This window comes from Motacilla alba, chromosome 5, assembly GCF_015832195.1.
Source record: "Motacilla alba alba isolate MOTALB_02 chromosome 5, Motacilla_alba_V1.0_pri, whole genome shotgun sequence".
NCBI lineage: Eukaryota > Metazoa > Chordata > Aves > Passeriformes > Motacillidae > Motacilla > Motacilla alba.
The window spans coordinates 20,990,693-21,011,137 of NC_052020.1; positions in this window are offsets into that span (position 1 = coordinate 20,990,693).

Consider the following 20,445-nt stretch of genomic DNA (forward strand, 5'->3'; position numbering starts at 1 on the left):
TTACATGCTGACTTTTTTGAACACATTCTTCTTGTTGTGGTAAATAAAAATAAATAATAATAAAATCCTAAATTAATTCAGAAGCTGCCTCAGTTGGCTTAAGTGTCATTGTAGTGCCTTTTTCTTGGTCATACTTACATCTTCTGTAACATATTTTCCCCAAATGTATCCATATCCTATCCCACTGCAGTGCTTCCACTTGTATCATGTAGAAGCAGTAGTGCTCCCTGTAAGCTTGTTAACAGCCTTCATATCTGGAGGCTATTGTCATATACATGTTCCTAAAATACTTACAAGTTTGCAGCTTAGCTGAAGATAGAAAAAAAAGACTGACGTAATGCTTTTATTTTCTTCAAATAAAACTGATTAAATTAACTAAGTGAAAGTAGGGTTGAAGGCAAAATATGATTTGAATGTGCTGATTATATCATTTCTGCATTTCTTGTAAAGACTGTACAGGGTTCCTTGGGGCAAGAGCCATGTCCCTGTTTATTCAGTAAAATGCTTAGTACAGGAAGAACCTCAAAAAAATTATAGCTTACAATTCTTCTCAAGCATTTTTTTCATTGTGTTTGTACTGGCATTTTAAGAATATTTAATTCTCTCCATCTTGGAGGTTTTCAGTAATTCACTTAGGAAAGGAACAGATGCACACAAATGCAGTGAGTGCCTGGGAGAGGCTCGTGAACCTATGCAAAAAACCAGTGCCCAGAATTTTCAGAAGCCTGAGTTTTCCCAGTACAGTTAGAAAACCACACAACATTAATGCACAAACAGCTTTAGATATTAAGCAAATGAAAACACATGTTTAGCATGGCAAATAAGACCAAAATCATGTCCTATGGGACGCCAACAGGGAGCTGCTGTGTTACGGCAGCCCAAAAGCCATGCTCAGTGAAGCCTGATTAAAGTCTGCAAAACTCTATCTCTGCCTGAGTCCTTACTTTGGCATGCCCTGCTGGCATGTGTTGTCCTCAATCTGCATAAGAAACAAATGATGTTATCCACCTGCATATTGACAGCTTCCCTTGACAGCAATCTTGCATAAACTCATGGAATGCATGCAATGTGGAACAAGGTGAATTTCTTTAGAATGGCTTGTCTTAGAGAACTGGAATGATTCATCTCTTAACTCTGACATACCCTTCTTTAACAACCTTGGCAGACATTTTCTGTACAAATATTGTTCACTCAAACAGTTGTTCCATTGATGTTTTGCAAAACATGATGTCAGTTTTAGAAGTCCAGTAGAAGAAAATTTTTTTTTTGTGCATGTGTCTGTCTGCCTGTGCTTTTTTATCTTCTTTCAAAGGTAACAAGACTTACATTACAGGAATCTTTAAAAATAACTGTCAAATATAAAAGTTCTTTCTATATTTGGCTGCAAAGCTCGAGGGTAAGTCTTACATGTTTCATAAACTTGACCTGTCCTGTCAATACTGTTTTTTGCCTCCTGGTTCAGAGCCGTATAAGCATGTATGTAAACTGCTGCATCTGCTTCCTTAAACCTTGAGGTGGCACACAGTGATTATATCATTCAGGCAGAAGAAATGAAGAACCTAGTAGCATTTGGTTTGTAATTTTTTGTGCTTTTGAAGTAAATGAAAGGGAAAAGGGATCAAAAAAGGTTCAATTATATACTTTTTGAAAAGCAAAAACCCTAAGCAATAAAATTAATTGAAACGCCTGCATTTATTGCTTGTGTTGTCCATATCTCAAGTGGAAAAAATTTAAATTAGTCAAAATTTTGCCTGCAGCAACTGATTTTTGCAATTTTTTACTTGAAATGTTTCTTACAAATAGAGTATAGATAGCAATACAATTTGAGAGGTGTTTTAAATAAAAAGGTTTAAGTGCCATAACAATTTATCCACAGTCACCAGGAAAATAAGTCTTTCCCTTTTAGTCCCTGTGTCATTGAAAAAGTAACTTGTTTCTTCTTGCTTAGTATGTGGACATCTTCTTACTGGTTCTATAAATACCTTAAAAAGCAAAGTTTTAATAAGAATTCAGTAAGAACTGACATATAAGAACTTTTTCAAGATTACATTTTATTTATGTGGCAAGACTTTGGTAGGAAGGGTGCAGTTGGTCTGCCGGGGTGGCTTCAGTGCTTTCTGTTTGTCAGTCGGGGTCAGTTCCTCCATTTAGATCCCCAAATCTGAGCCTATCAGTGATGCTAGTGGCACCTCAGCAATAACATATTTAAGAAAGGGTAAAAAAGGCTCCCCAGCAATTGTGGGAGATAGGAATGAGAAAAATATGAGAGAGACAGCTCTGCAGACACCGAGTAAGTGAAGAAGAAGCAAGAGGTGCTTCAGGTGCTAGAGCAGTGAGTCCTCTGCAGCCTGTGAAGAAGACCATGGTGAGGACTGGATGATGCTGAAGCCCACACAAAACAAGTTTCTTGAATCAACTGCAGCCCATGGAGAGGAGTCCACAGAGCTCTCTGGCCCAGAGAGCATTCATGCTGGAACAGGGAATTGTTGATAAACAGTACTTCATGGAAAGGACCTATGCTAACGCAGCTCTTGAAGAGAGATCGACACTGGAGCAGTTTGTGAAGGACTGCATCCTGTGGGAGGAACTCCACGCTGAAGCAGGGAGAAAGAGCGTGAGGAAGAAAAATCAGCAAAAAGAGTTATGAACTAACTCTAGCCCTTTTTCCCCATACCATTGTGCCACTTGGGGCTTGAGGAAATAGAAGAGTCAGGTATAAAGGAGCGAAGTTGAACCCAGGGCGAAGAAGGGGAAAGAGTGGGTTTAGTTTTGTCTTTTTTTTTTCTCACTCTACTACTGTATTTTCAAATGTCAATTAATTGAACTGATTTTCCCCAAGTCAAGTCTGTTTAACCAGGGAAAGTGGTAACTGATTTCTCTGTCCCTATCAGGAACAATGAGCTTTTCTTATGGTTTTCCCCCTCCTGTTGAGGGGGAGTGAGAGATTGGCTTGGGGGGAAAGGGGGTGGGGGGTGGTTTCTGGTATTTGACAAAGGTTAACCCACTACAAAGAAAAAAAACGTTAAGTTTTCTTGCCTAGAGTAGAGTTTGATGCCATAAAAAACAGTCCTATTATAATTTTTATTTAGGCTAATACATCCCTCATCTGCTTCCCACTGCTTGCATTTACTTCGTCTAAATAGACTATGAACTGATTCCATCCATCCCATATCTCTTCTGCTGCAGCCTCAGAGAAGACAGAGAACAACCATTAAAGCAGCACTTTAAATTGACAGCCAAATAAATACTTGTCATTGCAAAAGTGCACGGCCTTTGCACTGCTGTTTCCTTTGACTCAATCCCTATTTTTTCCACACTGCTCATGAAAAAGATCTAAAATACTGTGTCTAGACTGAGTCAGGAGAAAGATTTAACACGAGAAAAAGTTTCTGCTTGCAAGAATCTTCTCTGTCAATGACTTGTCACTCTCAGTAGGCTGCTGCAGAAAATCAAGGAAGGAATTACTAAACCTCTGTATTTAGAAAATCACCTTTACTTTTAAGCTCTGGAATGCTTGGAACGCCACAACATTAAAAATGCTAAGATGAGCAGCAGCAATAATAAGCTCCTGCAAAGATGAACACAAGTGTTGACAAATTTCACATTTCTATCAGACGTTTTTAAGGCAGACTTCACAATTAAGTCATCAAAGAAGTATCCTAGTTTTCTTTTTATTATCCAGAGTCATGATCTATCTCAAAAAAGAAAAGGAAAATGTGATTTTATTTTTCAAAATAAAATCTTTTCAAATTGATATTGTAATTTCTTCATATTGTTATAGACAGTACTACATCTGGGATAAGGAAATGGTGAAAAAAATTAGCTATTTAATTTGACAAGACAATGAGTGAAATTCAAATCAATATATAACTTGAAGTTCATTGTTTATAGGAAAAGAGTAAGTAGTAAACTGCATGCAGTCAATGACACCTAGTTCAAACAAGGAAAAAAGCCCAGCAATAGTGTCATCTGTGAGGTTCTAACACAAGTGGAATGCTGCTTTCTTGGCACAAATTTAATTTGATAGTGTTTTTTCCCTGCTATGCTTCATGCCCCATCTGGTCACTGGATAACCTTTCTCTTTCTTATTTCTTTATTTCTGTGTTCTACACAAAGCTTCCTTAAAACCAGCTACTGTTAAATGAACTCCTTGTTCTTTCCTCAATATAGTATTTTCATTTGTACTGCCGCCTTAATTTATGTTTTGGTTAATCTGTTCTGAGTACTTACATTCCTTCCTGCCACATTTATTTACTATTTCAGCCTTTGGCAGGTAACTGTAACCACAACCATGTCTATTGACTGTGTTACCACAGGTTATTGCCTATAAGTGATTTACAATCAAGGAATCAAGTCAGCACAGGGAAAGAGTCCTAAACTCCAGCATGGAAGAAAGCCAACCTCTCACACAGGGCATGAGACACTGAAAAAAAAGTCTGTTCTCCAATTATATCTTTCTCTTCCAAGAAGAACACTAAATATAAGTAGGAAGTGATCAGGATAGTTCATCAAGAGTCCCTCCTGTCATTCGTGTAGATAGGAAGTACCTCTCATTTCAATTCTTCATCTGGCAACCTGAAAATTCAATGCCTCTATGTCAAACTGTTTTTAAAGTACAGCCTTATTATTTCCATACTTCTCTCAGTTTTACAGTGCTTCTGTACAGAGAATGCAGAAGGGTTTTTTTTAAAACCTCACCATTTCCATACAAAAATCATGATCCAAGTATATTTGAAGAAACTAGTTGATTCCCAAAGCTAAATATTTTTTGAAAGCCAAATTAATCCTTTGAAATGGATCAGCAATAAGGATTTAGGCATTAAATCTTGACTAGTTATCATAAGAAGACCTATTTAGTATTTTCTCTTCCCATAAACATTACCAAGGTAGTCACCAAAGGGCAAGCAGTTAAGGTTTTCTGCAGCCTGGCAATGCATTCTGAAAACAGAAGTGTGTGACACGCAGTATAGAGTGTTTCAACTAATGCTATTGCAGAGAGACTAGGTGGGCAGCAATTCCATAGAAACAATGTATGGATTATAGTGGTTCAGATATGAACTATGGGCCAACAATATCATGATGCTGCAAACTCCAATATTCCTACTAGGAAGTTTAAACAGAGATGTTACACGTATGAAGCAATGATTTGAACCCTCTCTACCTTGTAAGCCTCTCCTTTCCAAGAGTCCTGACTAATTATGCGTAACAGATTTTAAGAAAGTAGATGTGGGGAGAAAACATAGGTCATTGAAACAATCATAAGTGAAATGGCTGAACCGATGATGAGAGAAATGGAATGATTGTGAGATGACTGTACAAAAAGAGGTAACATGACTATGTTGGTGATAGATGTTCCAATGGTGAGAATAGAGAGCACTAGTGTAGTCTGCTTGCAGACCATGAAAGGCTTCGAATAACAAGAAGAACATGTCTCAGGAGTGATCTGGGCCCTGCCTTCTGACAGTAAGGAGAGACAATGTTCTCCAAGGTACTTACAATCTCTTTCCTATGATTTATCTAGTTTTCATAGAATGAGCTCTTAATTTATTAATGCATTCAGTTATTAACTTATTCACTACATCAGGGTCCTCTGTATTCTAAATATACTGAATCATCTCAGCACTGCCTATTTTGTTCCCAATGCACACTAGATATTTCACTTTCTTATGTAAACTTTCTTATGTAAACATGTAAACTGACTCTTGAAGATGGGCTGATATGGTTCTGCTTCAAGTTCTGCCTCATGTAAAATCAATAAGTGTTACATTAACAAGCCACTTTTGATGGAGAATTAGACTTCTTTAGTCTCTATACATCTGCACTAATGCTGCATTTTTCATTCTCATGCTTTGATGATTCAGTGCTTAAATATGTTACCATTTCTTCAGCCAAAGTGGCTTCTTATGCCAGACAAGTGTTGGTATACTAGTACTCTTCTGATAGATGTTGAGCCACGCTCTGCTGAACCTCCTAATTGATTTGGTGAAACAACTGAAGTGCAGCTGCTGACTTGAAAAAACATGTATTCAGCTTTTAAGAATACTCAGGAGAGGGCAATTCTATTACCAATCTGACTGCAATTAAAATTCTTTGATGTAACTCTCTGTACTTTTGACTTTATAGTTTGGGTTTTCAGAAGAATATCAGCAGTACTAAAAAGGTTTGACACCTCAACCAGTCTGCACACTCAGCCCATTGATCCTTTCATTATCGACAAATCTATCTACTAGTGTGAGATATTAATGTTCTGTCAGCTACCACATTAATAAACAAAACTGCTGGAATAATGAAGAAAGAAAACCAAATAAGGAAATAAATCAAACCTGGAATTTCTGTGAAGCTGCATAGCTCAAGATTTTACTACTTTGCAGAGACTTTACAGATCAAGATTAGCAGGCAGAGAAATGTGGATGCATTTGTAGTGAGTATATGCTAGAGACTCACTGATTACGAAAAAATGAAGAAATTAAAAGTTCTCCAGCTGTGCATTTTTTTGTGAGTCATCAAAATATTGACTGTTTCTCCTGGCAGTTTCCACTGGAAATACAGTCAGTAGGCCAGCTGGATCAAAAATTTAATTTTGTCAATTTAATTTTTATGCAGTCAGCATGGGTATATGAAGGGGAAATCATACTTTATTGAATGGAGTAAAGAAGTGTTCTACATCAGGTTACTCCCTAATACACTTAATCTCTTCAGTTTGATCAAACCATAATCTGTGTGTTTAAGTTGTGCTGTTTCTAAATTATATTAGCAATGTTTTGCCAGTGCTATCGACAGTGTATAAAGTTACTGCTGGAGTAGCTCAAATATGTGCATTGCACTTTTACTTTTAAAAACAAAATCTGCATTTTATCTTCTTGAAGTTTTAGTCACAAGAAAAGCTTAAATTATCTCTTCTGTTACACTCAATTGGTCTTTTGAATCTCAGCTGTAGAACTCAAGTTTTATAACAATTCTACTGAGAAACCTGTGAAAAATATGCAAACCAATTCTTTTAGGTAGAGCAGAAGCTTCAAATTCAATTTTCTTGATTTAAATTAGACTTATTTTATCAATAGAAGATCTGATGTGTTGAAAAAGCACTGATACAAATATGTCTTGAAAGAAAAATAGCTTTAAAATATTATTAATATTTTATTATTTATATCATGCACGAATAAATAAGTTAGATGTTTAGTGAGATGGACCTGGCCAAATATACCATATATATTCTGTTTCACTTTCAGACAAGTTTATAAGACTACTAAAATTTGAGTCAAAGTGAAGCAGGAAGTTAAAAATCTCCCTACATTTATTCATGGTCCAAGCAAAGTGGGAAGCATTTCAATTTATAATGGATTTTGTGAGCAATGGCCCACATCTTCATTTATTTTTTAACATGAGTCAGAATTTTGGTGGTTACATTTCTTGACAGAATTCTTTTAAAGATTCATGTACTTTAGTGCACTGAGAATTCTTCGGCTAAATCAGTGTCCTGCCTTGAATACTCAAAAATTAGTCAATGGTAATATATTACAAGAATTTATTGTTAATTTTTAGAGAAGAGCAATCCATATTCTGTGCTATGTGATGTCCTTTTAGGTAACATGACTCTGCCTCTGCTAATATATTCATATCCATAAAAGTAGTCAGAGATCTTTTGAAAAGATCTGTCAGAGATCTTTTTAGTAGTTTACATGAAATGAACTAGTTCCTCAGGCATTCTCATAAAAATTGCTACCAAAAGTGACATCCTTATGAATGTGCACCACTGCTACTTAGAGCAGATCCCTGGAGGCTGAAAGTTCAGACAAATGGTGCTGCAGTTCAAATGAAGCCTTCAGTAATTCTGTCTGTTCTGTTGTGTTCGGCAAAGGAGTGCTTAGAGCTCAGAGATTTCAAGGTCATCGGTTTGGCACCATTAGGATAGAACTGAAAAACGTCATCCTATATACATAAGAAATTACAATTGTAATGTCCTGTAGGTATGGAAAATGTTCTCAGTACCCTTCAGACTTTTAAAATCTTTATATAACCTGTATTAAAATTTTTTCTTGTAATATTTCAGATAAAGAAATATTCAGATAAAGAAATATTCCAATATATTCTATCATGTACACAAGGTTATTTCATAGCTTCTCAGTGTCTTTGAGGTTCATTGAGTGCCCAAGAACATACATGATCTGCTATCAGCTGATGAATGTTAATATCCTCTAACTGAAAGTGTCATCTTACCTTGGATTATAATAGCCATAGATTTACTCTTGTTTCCTATCAGATTATCAGATCATTATTTGATCTCATTTAAAGTGTTTTTGCAAAGACTGATAAAATTTTAACAGAATTTATTAGGAAAGAAATGGCAGCATTTCACTCAGTAGTTGTAGTGGTGGTGGTTATAAGACCTTCAGGGTTGGCCTTAGAAAATACCATTCCACAGAAGTATCTATGAAACAATAAACAGAAAATATTTCAGCATCTTCATTTCAGTACCTTCTTTCAGTATAAAAATGAAGACTATGTGTGTGTGTGTATACAAGGGAGTAGACTGCTAGGATTGCAGTTGTGAAGCAAAAAGGAAGTCCAACACTTTTAAAGCAAGAGAAGAGTATTGTTGTTTGTTTCCAAGCAAACCTGTTGGAGGCATGAGCAAAGAAAGATCTATCATTTAGAATTATATTCTTTCAATACTAAATTCATCCTTATCTCCTTCTTTCAATGGTAAATTAATCCTTATGTGGTTGATGCAGTTCTACTTGGGATGCAAGTTTACAGTGAAATAAAGGACCACTGACCTACCTATCCACTCAATCTCAGTGAAGGTGATCTGTCCTTTCTTCACTACAAAAATTTTACTACATGTATATTTACTAATGCAGGACATTCAGAAAAACCAGGAGTAGAACTAAAGTAAATTTCTCTGCATTTTCTGTCCTTGTCTGAAATTATAATGCAGCATTGCCATTCTATTTAAGGTACTAAATAACAGTTATATACTAGAAATTACTAAACTTTCATAAGAACTGATGTGTTATTCATATCATGTTGTTTCCTAAGATTATCTTCTTGGGTTTTATCAGACACTATACAACAAAGATTAGTAGCAATCTAATCTAGTAATGAAAACCTCATGATTGTTTATGAACAATTTCTTTCAAAGCATTTTTTACTCTTTGATTAACACTTATTCACATAAACACTGCAGCAGTATTACTCAAGTAAATAAATTATCATGAAAGGTGTCTAATACATGTGTAGAATTCATTGCAATTCAGCCTGTTGGATTTCCAATCATCAGTTATAAAAGTTTAATATAAAATCATTTGTGTTTGGATTTTTTTTTTTCATTTTAATAGCAGATTAACTCAGAGTGGAGTTGTAATATCTCTAAGTTATTTCCCAAATTGGAAATCTTAGTGTGCCCTATAGTTTTAGCAAATAATAATAGTAAAATTATTTCTAAAATCACCAAAAAGATACACCTGTAGGCCTATTGCCAAGCATCATTCTGCTCTGTAATTTGCCTCTAACATTTTTGCTGTTGCTGCAGACCAAATTAAAAGTAGCTTGCCACAAAGGGCAAAGCACAGGGAGACCTGGTGCCATTAGTAATCAGAGGTGATGATTAGTGAGAATGGCAGAGGAGACACTAAGTGCTATGAGATTAAAGAGAGACATATAGACACTGAAATGTGGGCAGTGCAGGAGAGAAAAAAGCAAGTAAAGCCCAAATGACTCTAGAAATATTTTGAGCTGTAACACCTGTATGTGAAGACCATCCTGTGGTTAAAACCTTGTCAGGTAACTAATCAGTGTATTGGAACTATTCTTACTATTTCAAGTGCTATCTTTATTTTCCAATTTTTTTTTCTTTTTACCTGCTTATTTTACTTACTTCCTTTCTTTTGGCTTGTGAACCAGTGGGAAGTGTGAGATTGACAGATATAGTGACCAAAGTCTATATTGGTCCTTCCAATAGGCACAACGTGAGCCGTAACTGAACAAAATTTGTCCTTGCTACTGCTTGCCAGTCTGTTCCATCTGTGTTGCAGCCAAGTCAAATCTCTCAGAAAGTGACAAAGTTCCACTCAGCTGGTCTAGCTAATTCTTTCACCCACTGCTAAGCAAGGCAGAGTGTCTACTGTAAGTGTGGTAATAACCTGTGTTTTCTGGAACCTTGTCGTAGAAGGAGATCAGGTTGGTAACAGGACCTGCCTTTCATAAATCCATGCTGGCTAGGCCTGATCCCCTGGTTGTTCTGCCTGTGCCAAGTGATGACACTAAAGATAATCTGTTCCTTAACCTTCCTGGGCACCAAGGTGAGCCTGACAGGCCTGGAGTTCCCTGGATCCTCCTTCCAACCCTGCTTATAGATGAGCATCAGATTTGCAGACACCTGGAACCTCCCCAGTTAGTCAGGACAGCCAGGAAATGATTGAATATTGGTAGACTGCTCATCTTGTAATGTTTTGGAGCAGGTTGGTAAACATGAAATTAAGATCTCTTTGTTTTATGGGTTTCTATTGTTGTTGGGGTTTTTCTTCCTTGTAGAAGACTCCACACAGGTGGTTATTACCTGGACACAATTAAAGATGACATAACAAAAGCAGTTTAGTATGAAAATTTAGATTATATGAAAATTTAGATGTGATCTGTGATGTACACAAACTATAATAACATGAGCACTTCCAGAGAATCTCTTGGATCCCTTTTGGGAAAAAAATTTGCTTCTCTAAAGCAGAATACCCAGATGTATATTTTTTTCCTGATAAACAATAAGAGTGTAAAATATTTTATAATATCAGCATGGTGCTCATCTAAATTATGGATCACTGGAAAGACTGAGGGACACAAAATCAATGTGTTCATAACAAATGGATTTCTTGCCTTCTTCATGAACCTTAAAGTCTGTGAAATACATAATTTTTGGAGAATATATGCACAGCTGATAGTTTTTAAGTTCTGAAGATAAAGATTAAGATAAAATGTACAGTAATATTTTGATAAATATATTTTTCCATGGCTAGGCCTTTTAAACATGCACAAAGAAGAAAGAAATCATTATATATATGATACCTCAGGGATGAACTCTTGTCTTGGGAATTTTCTAATAAGAAGAAACTGTTTCATCCTCGGGAATCTTGATTTCAAAACCTTTTCATGCTCAGTGGGTAGGCAGAGATATCCTGTTCTGGCTTGTTTTACACATTATCTCTTTCTTTTCCATTCTTTTCATTTCTCTTCTCTGCATCCACTCCAATCTTAGTTGCCCTAACAAGAAAGTAAAGCCCTTTCCTTTGACGTGATATTGAGCCGCCTCTCCCACACATCAACCTTTGCACTAACCAATGTAGACACACAGGATGAAATGTGTCCAAACAAACCCTCTTCCAAGTGACATAGAAAGCCCAAAATAGCGCCTGCCATTCAAGGTAAGATTATTAGATGCAAGTTACACGCATCATTTAAAGTCATTAGCTCTAGGAAATAATTACAGTTTTCACCATGACCTTGTCCCTCATGGTACTTCATCCATAAGGGTTATTTAATTAAGGCACAAGAAAGATAGCTTTCCTTAGTGATTATGCATGAAATTTACCTGACATAGAGATGTGGAAAGAATCCCTCCCCTTCATTCTCAAAAGCCCTTTATTTCCTCATTTTCGATTGCAGTGAAGCAGTAGAATGAAAACCTTGCAAGACAGACTAGAAAGAATGTGAAATCTCTTTTGCTAACTACCTTTAACAATAAACTTGGCTGTTCATTATGTAGTGCAGTTTTATGTATCTTGCATTGTTCAAGATGGGTGAACTGAATGGCATCCTGAAGTTCATTCCTACCCTGTCTTTGGACAATTTATCTCTAAAAAACAAATAAATAAATAGCTTTCTGTAATCACCTAATCCAATTCTACTTCAGTTGTCTCCTTGTGATTGCAGTGTGCATCCAAAATATGTGAAAATCAAACCAGTTCTTCTCTAGCTTCCAGATTTATAAACTTCTCTTATGATCCAGAATGCATGCATTTTCCTTTTTTCCTATGCACCAAAATTTGCAGTACAACTTCTAGATTTGGATCTTAGCTGAGACTTGATGATCATCTATTTACCATTTGAGTTCAAAAGTTTTCACTGACATGGTTTCCTAAGGTCCTCTTCTCAGAACAGATGAACTAAGGTTTAATTCAGAAAACTAAAGATTTAAACTAAGGTTTAATTCAGAAAAACTAAGATATGCATGTTTATTTCTAGTCCTAAAATTAGGACAGACTCATTTTTTGTCCTTGATAAAGTCTCTTAAGGTTTCTCAGCTCAGTTTCCCCAGAAAATACAACTGACATTTACTATTTCATGGACATAATAGAGCACACTGTTGAGAGATAGAACAGGACTTTTTCAGCAGTACATCTGCTGTCACAGAGGATTTGTTGTTATCAGATTTCTAGCAAAAGTTTATCAATTAATGACGCTTGAAAAGTTAAAGGAACTCAAGGGCTTTCCAAAAGAGGAGCTACTATGGTACATATAGAATTTTAGAGCAAAATTACCAAAATTGTTTAAAAATTTCAAGTGGAAATATTTAAATACCATTGGGAATTCGAAACTATAGGAACACAATGAAATTTTGAGCAACTGTTGAAAACAAAGTGACAGTTGAAACAGTTGAAACTATAGTCAGTACTGGATTCAAAAGAAGGAATTTTTAAAGACTACAGCCATCCCTCTCCATATGTCATTGTGAATTGATTGAGGTGGTATGAAGCAGCATGAGCTGAGAGAACTTAAGGAAAAAACAGCTATTTCATTAATGGTACACCAGAGCATTTTTACAGAAGCATCATAGAAGATAAAACTTGCTCAAGGGAATAGTCTTAGAAACGAGGAAGAAAAGATAGAAGCCCTCAGTGCTAGTGCGCAGAGGCAAAAAGAAAAAAAGTCACATAGATCAATTTTAGTTCTTGTGGCTCTCCTGAGATAAGAGCTCTGGAGGCAGAGCACTGCTTCCCAAAAGCATAAGCCTGTGGCTGCAGTAGACAATGACTGCAGAAATATTTTCCAGAAAAAAAAATCTCATTTTTCTCTTAAATGGCTATTTTGTGGTTTTATTAGGTCTGATTCCACAAGCTCTCAGAGGGAAGGGGTAGAAGCTGAACGATGAGGTTCAACTTAAGGGAATATAATAAAAAAATATGAAATTGTGGAACATATTTCAATTTTCAGCAGCTATGTTGCCATTGTTTTAGAGATCATCCAAATTGCTCGGTAGCATTTAAATTAAAACCTAGTCTTCAGTGAGAAATATAGCGTAAAGCTGGCTCCTACCTCTTTCTATTTAATTCAGGCTGTCAGCAGTGAAGCTGATTTCCCTGCTCTGCTCTGTTTTTGCAATGAGGTTTAATATATATTGACAGCAATTACACAGAAATAAGACTTTAAGCAGGCCCTATTCAATTCTCAGAATAGACAAGATGCATAATGAATATCTACATCCATTAGAGAGGAGGCTGATTCTGAAAGATGGCCTGTCTCAGCTGAAAGTTAGGACACTTTAGATACTTTCAATACTGTGACACAATAATTTCTTCTCTGATATTCTCACCCTTGCCTGTACACAAATTTTAGCCTTTATATTCTGGTTCATGACAACTACAATATGAGCTGGTATGTGCTGTACTGGAAGCAGCAGACTCTTTACACTTCCTTCATTTTCAGGAAAGTCACAGTCAGCCATCTATCTTTCTAGACACTTTTTACCTCCAGAGACACTGAGCACATATAGGATCTCAGTAGGGAAAGCTTCATGGGAAAGAGGGAAGGTACCTCACATCTCAAGTGTTGTTTTCAGGCTTTTTGGTATGCATTGTTGGTATAAAAAATATTAATAATGCTGCATACCTTTTCTGAAAAATAGGTACAGTTGTACATGTGAATAGGATCATTTTGCATGTACAATAGAAAATTACATATGTATTGGGTCATTTTCATAAAAGCTTCTGTTGACTTATCTATATTTTAGAGCAGTTAAATGAGATACATAATTGTACATTCATTCTCTGAATTATCATATCTTTCATTCATATAGAATATTATCAGAAATATAGAAACAAACCTTTAATTACTAATCCTTAAGAACGTTTCATGGCTATCAAGAAACATACAAATTGAGTCAAGTGGGATGTACTGGAGCCTGAGGAACTGCTGGAGGCTAACACTAAGTAGCACACATGATATATAAATATAAATTAATAATCTCAGCTGGCCTTCAATCTATTGACAATTCAATCTGACAGGAATTTTCTGGTATGGCTGGCAAGGAAACTGATTGATTTTAGGGACAAAACCTGAACTCATGATTTAGGACTGCATTGAATTTGGACTTTTATTATTAAACAAATGGTGCAGAGACCAGTAAGAACTCACTTTTATAGTTAACTGAGACACGGTTGATATAGCCTAAACCCATGAATTGTAGAAGTCATTAAAAAAAAACAGTGGGAGGCTTATTACTTGAATGTTCAAGCAACCCAAGTAACAAAATTTCATAGCAAAGACAAAATAGCAAGTAAACAAAGAAACTGAAAGCAATGAAAAATGTCAAAAATGGGAGACATTTTTCACAGGAAAGGCTGAAATCTTCATATAGGAAAGAAGAAAAGTAAGAAATGCCAGTACTAAATCTGGCAAACTTTTTGAAGTCCATGTCTGTTAGTGATAAAATTGCTTTCCTTGTAATTACAATGTTTGAGCTACAAATTTTGCTGAGCATTTCTCAAATGAATTGGATTTCCTAGCAAGTAGACAAAACTTCACTGAAGAAAAAAAGCAATTCCTCATGTAGTGTACATTGGAACAAGAAAAAAAACCCAGTCAAAATTATTCAGTGGAAATATTTTCAAGGAGAAATGATTTGTCTGAAAATAATTGTTATAATAAGTTTAATATTTTTAATATATATTTTCTGAAAACATTTCTATTTACAGAATACCTTTCACTTATAACAAAGTTTTTCTTATACTAGAATTTTTAAATATAAAGAATAAGAGAGAGACATTCTGACATATGACTCCATCTATTTTTCAGAATTTGATTTTCATTTGGTTGAATCCCTCAGTAACTTTTCATTTTGGTGGCATTTTTCTATTCTTACATCAGTTAGAAGGGAGGAAAGTATAGTTCTGTATGGGATTCACACTGTGTGTCAATATAAATGGGTCTCATAAAATTTAAGCAATATTCACACAGATACATACATATACATACACATATAGATACATATACACACACATATCTATCTAACAATCACCACCTCACCTTGTCATGCATTAACATACCTTTATGTATTATTATACTTTATTATTAAATTAGTACTCAATATAATCATTACTTTAACTGAATCATAACATAGTTAACAATTAATATTTTCTATTATTTTAAGACACTTTTTAATATTACTTTAAAATACATTTTACTACTCCATGCTCTGCCTTTACTGCCTGAACAAGAGTTAGGCAATGCGTACACCTGTATTTTCCTAGGGTTATTTGCCCTGTCCAAACAGAGCAAAGCACCTCAGTTTGCAAGCTTTTTTATCGCACCAGTAGACATTTCACTAGCATGTATTTTGGGACAGTCTCTCACCACAGCCTCTTCTAATGATCTATAAGCCACAGGGATTTGTGTAGTTGGCTAAACCTTTAACACAAGCCAAATGCTGTGTCAGCACCAATTCTAGTTACTCTCTTTGGGGCCATTAGATACACATGGTGAGATTTCATTCCCATCATGTTTATAGTTTCAGCATTGCCTAAGGGGATTATAAAAACTAGTCAAGTCTGTGTGAGTCTTGTGGCACAGCTCAAAGAACATCCCTGAATTCAGAGCAATAATATCTTTTTTTTTCCCTCTGGCAACAGTAAATAACACTTTGGTATTTAAACATAATTTGCAGTATATAGATGTTGAATAAGAGAGAAAGGGAGAATTTCACTCACTGTGATTGGAAATAGGAACACAAATATAAGAACAAAAAGATTAGCATGCTATACCTTGCTGCTCCCTGATTTGAAATTTATGGAAATTGTGAAACCTTGAGAACTAAAGGGTTTCTCTCAGAGATGGTAGCCCCTGAGAAGGAAGCAGATTAATTTTTTGAGCATAAAGGCATTTGATATTCTTGATTTGGTTAATAAAGGAAGATTGAATGAGAGTTTGGGATTATCTGGAAGTGGCAAGGTGGTACAAGACAGGACTTTGTATTGCTTCTTCAGTTTCACAGGGCAGCTCTTGACATAGATACTATTTTGCACGAGTAATGGTATCACTGATTATACTGTAAGCATAGAAACACCATTAGGTGTATTTAAACAATCCAGCTGGCCATTCAATTCTTCTGCCACAAGAGTGAGCATAATGTTAACAAAATAGCAAAAGGCACAGTCTGGCAATTGGAGAAGGTATCTTCTGACTTTGAAAACAACTTTTTCAGACTTTACCAAAGATTGTGGCTGTTTCTATTAAAATCTAGGAAGTGTTTTGGCAACTCTTTCTGTTTCACCTTTTGGAAAACAGGAATTACATAGATTCTTTTTTAAATTTGTGCAATATGACAGGGAAGATTGGAGGGGACTTTCTTTATGAAAATGGCTCTTGAGTGAGAAAAATCAGGAAAAATAGCCCATTTAGCTATATGGGCTAAATACATTCTTACACAGCACCTAGTGATTTACAACCTAAACTATTATATTGATAACTAAATGTTGGTGAAGGATAATCAATCTGATATATTTATTTCACACCAGTGTAAAACTTGAGCCCTTTTCACACATACATCATCTAAGGTAATTATTTTTTTTTACTTCTGTTTAACACTAGATTTAAAAGAAAAATATTTATTTTGAAACATAACTGAAATAGCAGTCAGCAGATCTTCAAAATTACAGTAATCTGTTTTAAAATATGCCATCTTTTTATTTCTTGACAATGTAGATGAAAGAGTTGTGTCTAGATCTAGTATCTTTTAAGACAAAAAAGACTGTTTTCACTAAGTGTCCTATTTCTGACTATTCTACATTCTAACAAACCTGTGGCCGCCAAGGATTTTACAGCTGTCACTCTGCAGCACTTTGCGGTCACCTGGAGTTTCATTAACAGCAACAAGAACCAGATACTTTTGCTCTAAAACTACAAATAATTGTTACTGCATATAAAGAAACAATACATCTAATGTTACAAGCAAAGGAGCAAGAAAACAATGACAGATCTAGGTAGTTCCGTGTGCATCTAATCATGGCTAGAATGTACATTAGCTAGACTCATTATTGAGTGAAATGGAATTTTATATACTAATCATAATATTGTAACAGAGAGCTTGAGATCTTAAGATGTTATTTAAGAGGAAAATTTGTCTTGCTTTTAGTAATCCTGAGGCCTAAAAAAAGGATTTGATTTGATTTTATTAAACATATTTACATCTTTCAGCCCAAAGCTATACTATTGCATAGTCAGGATGTGTGATTTAAATCCTCTGACAGAGGGAATCAACCGTGGTAAAGAATCTTGATTAAATATTTTTGTGGCTAGGTAGGACACCCCACAAAATAACTGAAAGTCAGAAACCTTCAAATTATGTCAAACACAATTTTGTTTTGCAAATCAATTTTGTAATGCTTAATCAGCCCTCTGGTAAGCAACTATTGATTTAAATTAAATCAGAAAAGTTTACATGCAAATCAAAACTGAATTAGTTAGCTGTTTAGAGATAACTTTCTTCTCTACTCACAAAAATGGTGATCAAAAAGTGAGAAAAAAAAGAGTGAGAAAAAGACACAAGGCATATTTTACTTGTTTGCAAAGTAACAAAGACATTGTTGTGTTTGTTGATATGAATTCCTGCCTTCTTTTATAAGCTTTGATGCATTTTCTGGACCAGCCACTTCTGTATAACTTAACAAGACACTCAGATTGGAGGAGGAATGGAGCCCAGTCTGAATGACTGTGTGTATGAAACAGGCATGAATACTCAAAATTGGTTACAGAAAAATAGAGGAGGTTGCAGATGATGGATGGATGGATGCTCTAAGTTCATTTGACAAAAATCTCCACAGCTAGTCTCTTTGTGGATGTGCATGAATTCATATTTCGTACATGTAGGTGAAAGAGAATAAAACAGGAAGTCCTTCATCTTGTCAGAACTATTTTCCATTTGTACTACATTAATTTAGGGAACAGTAAAAACCATTAATTTGTTTTTCTTGAACACTTCTATCCAGTCTGACCCTGAACAGTGCTCTTTATTTTCGGCACAATACACATAGTCAAATTTACCCAGTCACAATGTATCTAAAACCAGACTTCAGATGAACCCAATCACATTCACTAAGCCCCGCTTACAGATGATGAACGGATTATAATTTTTTCTGTTTAAATTCTTTACTAAGAGTGTGGGTGTGGTTGTCCCAAAAGGGACAATTTCCGCTTCTGCCTACAGCTAAAATTGTAAATTCTTAACATGGTTTCTTGTGCTTCTGAACTGACAGTCCTAAACAATGGATTCTCTGTACAAAATCCAGAATTTCTATAAGCTTTTTTCCTAAGTATCTACTTAGGAAGTACCACAGTCTAAAAGGGGGATCTCTGCAGGTTATGTATAGGATGATTTGATTTTATAAGCTATTTCCCTCCTCAGTCCTTTATCTGACAATGCTAAAGTGCATAACAACCAGTTTTACTCTCCCTAGTGTGGTCTGAAAATCAAACATATTTTTCTTAGAAACTGGTTTCAAAACTATCAAATCCTGCCCTAAAGCAATCATCTAGTGGCATCTTTCTGATTCTTTCTGATCTGAGCTGATTTAAATTGATGATAGAGCTGAAATCTGCTTCACATTCCTGACTGCTGATATAAAGGAGCAGGATTAATTTTATTTTATTGATCTTTTTATTTCTGGGGTATGTCAAATTTTCACACACTTGTGGTAAATTAATGTTGCATCTAATCACAGGTATGGAAGAATCTAAACACGTGTAAATTCAACCTAAAATTTCCCATGATTCTATAGGATAAGTTAAAGGAAAGTATTTCTGTCTTTTCTATTTTCCTACTGTTTATATTACTAATTGATACAATATATAAGGTTCAGTAGCCACATAGGGGATGCTAAGAAGCAGACAACCAGTTTTATCAAGCACAAATTTTAATGCAACATTTTGCATCTCATCTGCTGTTGTATTAATTTCATCAAAAAGCAACACATCTCAAAGTCAAGCTTTTTCTACTTTGAGGAGTTTTACCTTGAAACGTACTACCTTTGGTACACATTTTTTCTTTGGGTTTTTTCCCAGAAAAAAATGTAATCATCTGTTCTTTAGATTATGCTGATATTCAAAGAATCAGTATTTAAAAAATAGTCCCTAAAAAATGAGTCCTAATGCATGTCTCATTTCTTGCAAGAAAAAACACAAAGAAAGAATATGATGATAAATTGACAAGATAACATTTGAACCTATCAACTTATTTTTAAAACCCACATTTAAAAATTCAAGTATTTATTCAGATGTTTATCTAGTCTGCATTTCATCATATTTAATCATATTTTTTACAATAAAAAAATTTGAAATTGTTCTATACTGCATTTTTTACAGCACACATCATGATAGAGCCTCAATTAAACCCTCCCTCTTATTTTTGCTACACTGAAAGATATAAAATACAAATTCAGGTCCAAATGATCTTTATTTTGGCTATAGATTTCAATTTAGCCAAATCATACTGTCTATAAACACATCATATCACTGTGCCACAACAAGAAATGAGAGATGAGAGGATTTCTTAAGAGCTTTTTCAAACCAAAGCATTATCCAGACAAGACAAATGGGTGTATTTGCACTTATAGACTAGAAGATGCATGAAAGAATCGTAATACAACATAATTGTACCTTTGTCCATAGTAGCTTTGCAAAGGCATTTCATTCCTGACTGTCACTGGCCTCTGTTTTTCTGCACCATGGCTCTCAGGTAGCTGGGTACCCTAATGCTGACTTACTGAATGTGCCTTCAAAGCAAAAATCACCTCTCATATTGAATGTTGTGCAACAAAGGATAGTAGTAGGAAAGGTCACAAAATTCATTTTCTCTAACGATGGAGGTATTCATCCAAATATGAAAGAGTGCTGCATTTGATTTGCTCCTCTGGTATTTTTAGATGGTTTTTTTTCCACCAAAAAGGCTAAATAATCACATCTCTAAACCATTCATACTGACACATCTTTAATAAATGCATACAGATGAGAGGACAAATGGAAGATAAGAGATTTAGGAAAATACTTTTTGAAGAAACACAATTTATTTTATAGTCTTTGAAAAGCATCTGACAGCAATCCACAATGGCTTGCAAGCCTAAGTAGCAGTGTAAAGAAACCAAAGTGGTGCTACAAATATTACTGGAACTGTAAAGCTATAAATCT